The sequence below is a fragment of the Scyliorhinus torazame genome, chromosome 11, assembly GCF_047496885.1.
Source record: "Scyliorhinus torazame isolate Kashiwa2021f chromosome 11, sScyTor2.1, whole genome shotgun sequence".
Classification (NCBI taxonomy): Eukaryota; Metazoa; Chordata; class Chondrichthyes; order Carcharhiniformes; family Scyliorhinidae; genus Scyliorhinus; species Scyliorhinus torazame.
The window spans coordinates 170,022,488-170,032,251 of record NC_092717.1 but is presented as its reverse complement, the minus strand read 5'-3'; positions in this window follow the sequence as shown (position 1 = coordinate 170,032,251).

Genomic DNA, 9,764 nt, shown 5'->3' with positions numbered 1-9,764 from the left:
ATCCGAATTAAGCCCGATCGCCTGCAGCTGGATCTGTACTCGCCCGACGCCAGGAAAGACTTTACTCACTGGCTAGCATGCTTCGAGGCTTACATCAATGCGGCGGACCCCGCGCCAACGGAAGCTCAGAAGATAAACGTCCTGTACTCCAGACTGAGCTCCAGTGTGTTCCCGTTGATCCAAGACGCCACGAATTACGCAAAAGCAATGGAACGCCTCAAAGAACACTACACACAGAAGGCGAACACGCTCTTCGGCAGGCAGGTACTTGCCACCCGCTCGCAACTACCTGGTGAGTCCATCAAAGACTTCTGGCGGGCCCTAATTCCACTTGTCCGGGACTGTGACTGTCAGGCCGTCACGGCCGCTGAACACGCGAATCTCCTCATGCGCAATGCCTTCGTGACGGGAATTGCGTCGGACCGCATCCGAGAACGATTACTGGAAGGGGCCACACTTGAACTGGCGGAGATGAAAACCTTGGCGCTCTCCATGACGGTCGCATCCCTTAACGTACAATCGTACCTCTCCCGCCGCACTGCCCACCCTTCTATCCATTCCTACCCCTCCTGGAACCCGCCGACGACCTCTTCAGCCGGGGCCCTGCCTTTGCAATACGCCTGCGCCGCACGCCGATCCGCGCACCCTGGGGGTCCCCGCTGCTACTTCTGCTGTCAGCAGAATCACCCCCGCCAACACTGCCCAGTCTGCACTGCAGTTTCTAAAGCCTGCAGTAAAAAGGGCCACTTCGCGGCTGTGTGCCAGGCCCGCGCAGTCGCTACGATCGCGCCCGCTATCGCCCCCTCCCCCACGCCAGACGAACAATGGAAGCCGCCATCTTCTCCTCCCGGGACCATGTGCGACCAATGGGCGCCGCCATCTTGTCCCAACCCCACAATGTGCGCACCATGGGCGCGGCTATCTTGTCCCGACCCCGCAATGTGCGCACCATGGGCGCCGCCATCTTGTCCTGACCCCGCAATGTGCGCACCATGGGCGCCGCCATCTTGTTCTCCACAGGTTCCCCGGACATCTCGACATCGGAACCGCACCCGCTCGCCACCCGAAGCATCCGATGGCTACCCGCAGTCCGCTTCGATGACGCTGGACCAATCTCGCCCACACAACATGGCCATCGCGTCGACGACGGTTAAAATCAATGGCCACGCGACCTCGTGCCTGCTGGACTCCGGGAGCACCGAAAGCTTCGTTCACCCAGATATGGTAAGGTGCTGCTCCCTCGCGGTCCACCAACCAATCAAAGGATCTCCCTAGCCTCCGGATCCCACTCCGTCCCGATCCGAGGCTTTTGTACAGTCACCCTCACGGTCCAGGGCGTAGAATTTAGTAACTTCCGCCTCTATGTCCTCCCTAATCTCTGCGCTGCACTCCTGTTGGGCCTGGACTTCCAGTTCAACCTCCAGAGCCTCACCCTCAAATTCGGCAGGCCCTTACCCCCCCTTACCGTTTGCGGCCTCGCAACCCTCAAGGTCGATCCCCCCTCCCTTTTTGCAAATCTAACTGCGGATTGCAAGCCCGTTGCCACTAGGAGCAGACGGTACAGCACCCAGGACAAGACCTTCATCAGGTCCGAAGTCCAGCGACTGCTTAAGGAGGGTATTATCGAGGCCAGCAACAGCCCCTGGAGAGCCCAAGTGGTAGTGGTTAAAACTGGAGAGAAACACAGGATGGTCGTGGACTACAGCCAGACCATCAATCGGTACACGCAGCTCGACGCGTATCCCCTCCCACGCATATTTGATATGGTCTATCAGATTGCACAGTACCGGGTCTTCTCACCAATTGACGTGAAATCCACCGACCACCAGCTCCCATCCGGAAGTCGGACCAGCCATACACGGCCTTCGAGGCGGACGGTCGCCTCTACCACTTCCTTAGGGTCCCTTTCGGTGTCACAAATGGGGTCTCGGTCTTCCAAAGAGAGATGGACCGAATGGAAGACCAGTACGGTTTGCGGGCCACCTTTCCGTACTTAGATAATGTCACCATCTGCGGCCATAACCAGCAGGACCACGATGCCAACCTCGATAAATTTCTCCGCACTGCCACCCTTCTCAACCTGCCCTACAACAAAGAGAAGTGTGTGTTCAGCACGACCCGGTTAGCCATTCTCGGCTATGTAGTCCAAAATGGTCTTCTCGGGCCCGACCCCATGCACCCCCTCATGGAACTTCCCCTCCCCCACCAAGGCCCTCAAATGCTGCTTGGGGTTCTTTTCCTACTACGCTCAGTGAGTCCCAAACTATGCGGACAAGGCCCGCTCGCTCATTCAGTCCATGCAATTCCCCCTTGCGGCCGAGGCACAACACGCTTTCGCCCGCATCAGAGCAGACATCGCCAAGGCCGGGATGCGCGCAGTGGACGAGTCACTGCCTTTCCAAATATAAAGCGACGCTTCAGACGTCGCCCTTGCCGCCACACTAAACCAGGCAGGCAGACCCGTGGCATTCTTTTCCCGCACCCTTCATGCCTCTGAAATTCAACACTCATCCGTCGAGAAGGAGGCTCAAGCTATCGTTGAAGCTGTGCGGCATTGGAGGCATTACCTGGCCGGTAAGAGATTCACTCCTCTTACAGACCAACGGTCGGTAGCCTTCATGTTCAATAACACACAGCGGGGCAAGATCAAAAATGATAAAATCTTGCGGTGGAGAATCAAGCTCTCCACCTATAATTACGAGATCTTGTATCGCCCCGGTAAACTCAACGAGCCCCAGACGCCCTCTCCCAAGGTACATGTGCCAGCGCACAAGTGGACCAACTCCGGGACCTACACGACAGCCTTTGTCACCCGGGAGTCACCCGATTGTGCCATCTGGTCAAAGCTCGCAATCTGCCCTACTCCGTCGAGGAAGTAAGGACAGTCACCAGGGACTGCCAGGTCTGTGCGGAGTGCAAGCCACACTTCTACCGGCCAGACCGTGCTCACCTGGTGAAGGCTTCCCACCACTTTGAACGCGTCAGTGTGGATTTCAAAGGGCCCCTCCCCTCCACCGACCGTAACACGTATATTCTCAGTGTGGTCGATGAGTACTCCAGATTCCCCTTCGCCATCCCATGCCCTGATATGACGTCTGACACCGTCATCAAGGCCCTCAGCACCATCTTTGCTCTGTTAGGTTTCCCCGCCTACATCCATAGTGACAGGGGATCCTCATTCATGAGCGATGAGCTGCGTCAGTTCCTGCTCAGCAGGGGTATAGCCCCGGGGAAACGGGCAAGTAGAACGGGAGAATGGGACGGTTTGGAGGGCCGTCCAGCTGGCCCTACGGTCCAGGAACCTCCCAGCCTCTCGCTGGCAGGAGGTCCTCCCTGACGCTCTGCACTCCATCCGGTCACTATTGTGCACCGCCACTAATAACACACCCCATAAATGTGTTTTTACCTTCCCCAGGAAGTCCACATCTGGTGTGTCGCTCCCGACTTGGCTCGCTGCTCCAGGACCGGTCCTTCTCCGTAGGCACGTCCGACTCCGCAAGACGGACCCCTTGGTGGATGGGTTCACCTGCTCCACGCCAACCCTCAATATGCCTACGTTGAGTTCCCCGACGGCCGTCAAGATACTGTCTCACTCAGGGACCTGGCACCGTCAGTTTCCCACCCCCCCCCCCCCCCCCCACCTCCCACCGCGCTGCCAATATTGACCCCACCAGACCAGTCCCCCACTCCCCTTTTCCGCACAAGAGGACGAAGAGGACTTCTGCACGCTCCCGGAGTTCCCTGATGACTGGCCAGCATCAGCACCGCCATCGGCGCCACCTCCACCACCGCCAGCACCGACTTCGCCGCCACCGTTATGGCGATCCCAACGAAGCACCAAAGCACCGGACTAGCTGAACCTTTGACGGACTCCGGACCGTCAACATGGACTTTTCTTTCCCTACCACTGTACATAATTCCACTAATTGTATATAGTTTCACGTCACCCCCGCCGGACTCATTTTTAACAGAAGGTGAATGTGGTGATCCACTGTAATAGGAGATGTAAGGTAGGAACTGCACTACAGGTTCGCCGGTAGCTCCTGCCGACTGGCTCCGCCCAGGGAGAACTGTATAAATATGCATTACCTCCAGTGCCCTGCCATTTCGCCAGCTGCAGCAGGAGGCCATGCATCTGACTGTAATAAAGCCACAGTTGTACCCAACTTTAGGCTTTGTGCAATTGATCGTGCATCAGCATGGTTTGGTCTGAAATACACTACCTGGAAGTGTGGTGGAGGCAAGTTCAATCAAAGGCATTCAAAAGGGCATTAGATGATTGCTTGAATAGAAACAATGTGCAGGGGTACCGGGAAAAGCACCACGTCAAGACAGTAATTTGGAAAGTTGGTGAAAACACAATGGGCCAAATGGCCTCCTTCTGCAATTAACAATTCTGTGATTTAATTGGCATAAGGAATGCAGTGAAGGTTCATCAGACTGATTCCTGGGATGGCAGAATTGTTGTATGAGGCGAGATCAGGCCTAGTTGAGTAGGCCCGGTTTCACTGGAGTTTAGAGTGGATGCCACTGAAATGTATAATATTCTGACAGGGTTGAACAGACTGGATTATGTTTCCTCTGGCTTGGGTGGGGTGATGCTATGGTCTAGAACAAGGTGTCATACTCACGACGGGGGAGGCCATTTAGGACTCAGATGTGGAGAAATATATTCACTCAGAGGGCGGTGACCCTGTGGAATTCTCTACTACAGAAGGCTGCGGAGGCCAAGCCACTGAATATATTTAAGAAGGAAATAAATGGATTAATAAATTCAAAAGCTGCCAAGGGATATAGGGAGAGAGCTGGAGTATGGCATTGAGATAGAAAATCAGCTATGATCATATTGAATGGCGAAGCAAGCTCGAAGGGCCAAATTACTTTCTTTTATTCATTCATGGGATGTGGGTATCGGCAGATGGGGCAGCATTTATTGCCTATCCTTAATTGCCCTTGAACTGATGGTTTACTAACCCTTTTTAGAGGGCATTTTAAGAGTCAACCACATTGCTGTATGTCTGAAGTCACAGGGGCTGGTTTAGCACAGTGGGCTAAACAGCTGGCTTGTAATGCAGAACCAGGCAGAAGCGCGGGTTCAATTCCCGTACTGGCCTCCCCGAACAGGCGCCGGAATGTGGCGACTAGGGGCTTTTCACAGTAACTTCATTGAAGCCTACTTGTGACAATAAGTGATTATTATTATTATTATTACATGTAGGCTAGATCAGGTACATTGGCAGTTTTCCTAAAGGGCATTAGTGAACCAGCTGGGTTTTGATGACAATCAACAATGATTTTATAATTGACTTAATTTCAGATTTTTTCATTTAATTCAAATGTTAGCACTGCCATGTGGGATTCAAACTGGGTCCCCAGAGAATTGTCTGTAGATCACTAGTCCAGTGACAATACCATTGTGCCCCCCCACCTACCCTTGCTCCTGTTTTCTATGTTTCTAAAGCTGCCTATCAAACCGAAAGCCGATAGAACATTAGTCCTGTCCTCTCTTGTTTATGCATGAGAGACTTGGACTGTGCACCAGTGTTGGATTGGATTTGTCTATTGTCACATGTACCGAGGTACAGTGAAAAGTATTTTTCTGTGAGCAGCTCAAACAGATCGCTTAGTACATGAAAAAAAAATGAAATAAAAAGAAAATACATAATAGGGCAACACAAGGTACACAATGTAAATACATACACCAGCATTGGGTGAAGCTTACAGGAGTGTAGTATCAAAATTCCTAAGTGAAGCCTTCAGAGTGTTGGGACAAGAAGCTACCAAAGATCAGATGGCAGAACGAAACACTAAGGTGCTCACTCAAGCTAATATGCCTGGCATCCACACAGTATTGAGAGTCACTGAGCTAACACTTGCTTACCAAAGCAAGCTATCATGGTGGTCAAAGGAAGCACTACGACACGCTGAAGGCTTCATTTAGGTGTTTTGACATTGACTGTCCTGGGAGAAATACAGCCTGGATCGCTGCTCCTGGCACAACCAAATAAAAAATGGTGCAGCCTCCTTCAAAACCGAGTGCTTGTCAGAGGCAGAGAGAAAAAACAAGGAGAGGAAATCCCAAGCCAGCAATTCCTCCACAACTCAATAATCTATAGTATACTCTCGTATTTGCAGAAAAAGCTTCCAGGCACAAATCAGCCTTAGCTACTATGTCACCTACTTACAGTGTCCATGGAAATGCTACTGAACAGCCAGATGATGAACATCTTCACCTGAAAGTGAGAACAAGAAACATTTCAAAAATATTTTATGAGCCACCAGGCGTTTTATAACATCTTGAGGTTGTGAAAGGCTGTGAATAACTGTGAATCTTTCTCTTGTATATGTTTAAACCCTCACCCTTCTTTTGCTACCACCAGACTCGTATGTTCCAATGCTCTTCTGGCTGACCTTCCATTTTGAAAGCCCCATAAATTTAAGATTCTGTTCCCCTTATCCTATGTCACACCAGGTCCTATTCATAGAATCCCTACAGTGCAGAGGAAGGCCATTTGGTTCATCAAATTTGCACAGACCCTCCTCAAGAATCCCCCACCCAGGGCCACTCCCCACCTCATCCCTGTAACCTGGTAAACTAACCTACACATTTTTGGACACTTAAGGGGCAATTTTGCATGGCCAATCCGAAGCATGCAGACCCGGTGCTATTAGTTCAATAAACCTGACTGAACTGACTTCAAGGTCTGGAGTATCTTTCTGATCTAAGCTGCATCCAGTTGCAGCCAGTGTTAGACCAGTGTACCTAACACGACACCTTCATCAAGTTGGACTCTAAATTTAGGAATAGCTCCTGTCATAATATGCACCCATGCACATCATGAGGTAAAAACAGGCAGTTACGGACACCCAGGTTAGCCAATCAACATACAGGACAGAACACAACCAATCACCAGTCAGAACACCAGAGGGGGGCTTCCAACTATAAAACACACGAGGCATCAGTACTCTGCCTCTTTCCACTTGTGACAAATGTAGTGACAGTCAGGGTGTACATATCAGTCAGCACCTTCTACACGTGCCTGGTCTAGTAAGTTAGAGTTAGTACACTAAGGGTAGTAGAGTGTCAATCCACAGCCAACTGTGTGCATCGTTACAGAAGTTCAATAAATCATATTGAACCAACGCCTACGTTTGGTGTATGCTTTACAGTTCATCTGCATCCTGTTGCCCCAGGGTGAATAACACGACATCTCCCATCCTTCTCTCTTCCTTTAAGAAACTCTTGAAAACCTGGCTCTTTATCCAAGCTTTGATTTCCTTTTTTTTGGCTCAGTATCAAATGTTGTTTTGATGACGCTGCTGTGAAGCACCTTGGGATGTTTTATCGCGTGGAGGTTGATGTACCGTCAATTACCACGAGACGAGAACGGTGAAACAATCGAGGCTTTATTGCACAATATGTTGTGCCTCCTGCAGCTGGAACCAGAATGGGAGCAGCGCAGGAGAGCATACACTTTTATACGCCGCCTGCTGGGAGGAGCCAGCAGGCAGGGATTTACCGTAGTACCTTGGTTACACAGGCAGTGCCGTAATACATACAATATATCACTAGTGGTGTTTACCACATTCACCCCCTGTTTAAAAAAGAGTCCGGCAGGGGTGATGAACAACATTACAGATTGAGTCTGTCGGGGGCTCTGACCCTCCGCTGCGTTCGCCTCAGTCCTGGTGGTGATATGGGTGCCGACGTGGTCACCTGCGACTCCGGGAGCGTGTTGTCCTCTTGTTCATCACCCCTTAGTGGATCCAGTGAGAGGACGGATCCTGCTGGGGCGGGGGCTGTGGTGAGGTTCGCTGGAGGGAGGCGCGGGGGTGAATGAGGCAACCGGGCGGAGGGGGGGGGGGGAGCGGTGTCAGGTTGGGGGTCGTGGGTGGGGACCCGGCGGGTGCCAGGTCCCGGAGGGAGACTGTGTCCTGGCGCCTGTCGGTGTGTGCCACGTAGGCGTACGGAGGGTTGGCATGGAGGAGGTGGACTTTCTCGACCAAGGGGTCCGATTTATCGCTCCGCACATGCTTCCGGAGGAGGACGGGTCCAGGCACAGTCAGCCATGTTGGGAGTGAGACCCCGGAGGTGGACTTCCTGGGGAAGGCAAACACACGTTCGTGAGGGGTCTCATTAGTGGCGGTAGAGAGGAGCGACTGGATGGAGTGGAGCGCATCGGGGAGGACCTCCTGCCAGCCGGAGACGGGGAGAGTTTTAGACCGAGGGGCCAGAAGGACGGCCTTCCAGACTGTCCCGTTCTCCCTCTCCACCTGCTTGTTTCCCCGGGGGATGTAGCTGGTCGTCCTGCTCGAGGCGATGCCCTTGCTGAACAGAAACTGACGCAGCTCATCACTCATGAAAGAGGATCCCCGGTCGCTGTGGATGTAAGTGGGGAAACTGAACAGAATGAAGATGCTGTGCAGGGCTTTAATGACCGTGGCAGAAGTCATGTCGGGGCATGGGATGGCGATGGGGAACCGGGAGTACTCATCAATTACGTTGAGGAAGTACACATTGCGGTCGGTGGAGGGGAGTAGCCCTCTGAAGTCCATGCTGAGGCGCTCAAAGGGGTGGGAGACCTTCACCAGGTGCGCTCTATCTGGCCGGTAGAAGTGCAGCTTGCACTCTGCGCAGACTTGGCAGTCTCTGGTTACGGTCCTGACCGCCTCAATGGAGTAGGGCAGGTTGCGGGCCTTGACAAAATGGAAGAACCGGGTGACCCCCGGGTGGCAGAGGTCATAGTGGAGAGCCCGGAGTCGGTCCACTTGTGCGCTGGCACATGTACTGCAGGATAGGGCATCAGGGGGCTCATTGGGCTTCCCCGGGCGATACAAGATCTCATAGTTAGAGGTGGAGAGCTCGATCCTCCACCTCAAGACCTTGTCATTTTTGATCTTGCCCCGCTGCGTATTATTAAACATGAAGGCAACTGACTGTTGGTCAGTGAGGAGAGTGAATCTCCTGCCGGCCAGGTAATGCCTCCAATGTCGCACAGCTTCCACAATGGCTTGGGCCTACTTTTCGACAGAGGAGTGCCGGGTTTCGGAGGCATGGAGGGTGCGGGAAAAGAAAGCCACGGGTCTACCCGCCTGGTTGAGGGTGGCGGCCAGAGCTACGTCTGATGCACGCTCTCCACCTGAAAGGGGAGGTTCTCGTCGACCGCATGCATTGTGGCCTTGGCGATGTCCGCCTTGATGTGGTTGAAGGCCTGGCGGGCCTCAGCCGTCAGGGGAAAAACTGTGGACGTGATAAGTGGGCGGGCCTTGTCCGCATAATTTGGGGCCCACTGAGCGTAATACGAGAAAACTCCCAGGCATCGTTTCAGGGCCTGGGGCAGTGGGGGAGAGGGAGTTCGAGGAGGGGGTGCATACGGTCGGGGTCGGGCCCTAGGACTCCATTTTCCACTACGTAGCCAAGGATGGCTAAGCTGTTGATGCGGAACACGCATTTCTCCTTATTGTAGGTGAGGTTGAGGAGTTTGGCGGTATGGAGGAAATTTTGGAGGTTTGCGTCGTGGTCCTGCTGATCGTGACCGCAGATGGTGACGCTATCTAGGTATGGGAAGGTGCCCCGCAGCCCGTACTGGTCAACCATTCGGTCCATCTCTCACTGGAAGACCGAGACCCCATTGGTGACGCCGAAAGGAACTCGGAGGAAATGATAGAGGCGGCCATCTGCTTCGAACGCAGTGTGTTGGCGGTCCTCCGGGCGGATGGGGAGCTGGTGGTAGGCGGACTTCAAGTCTACTGTGGAGAGACTC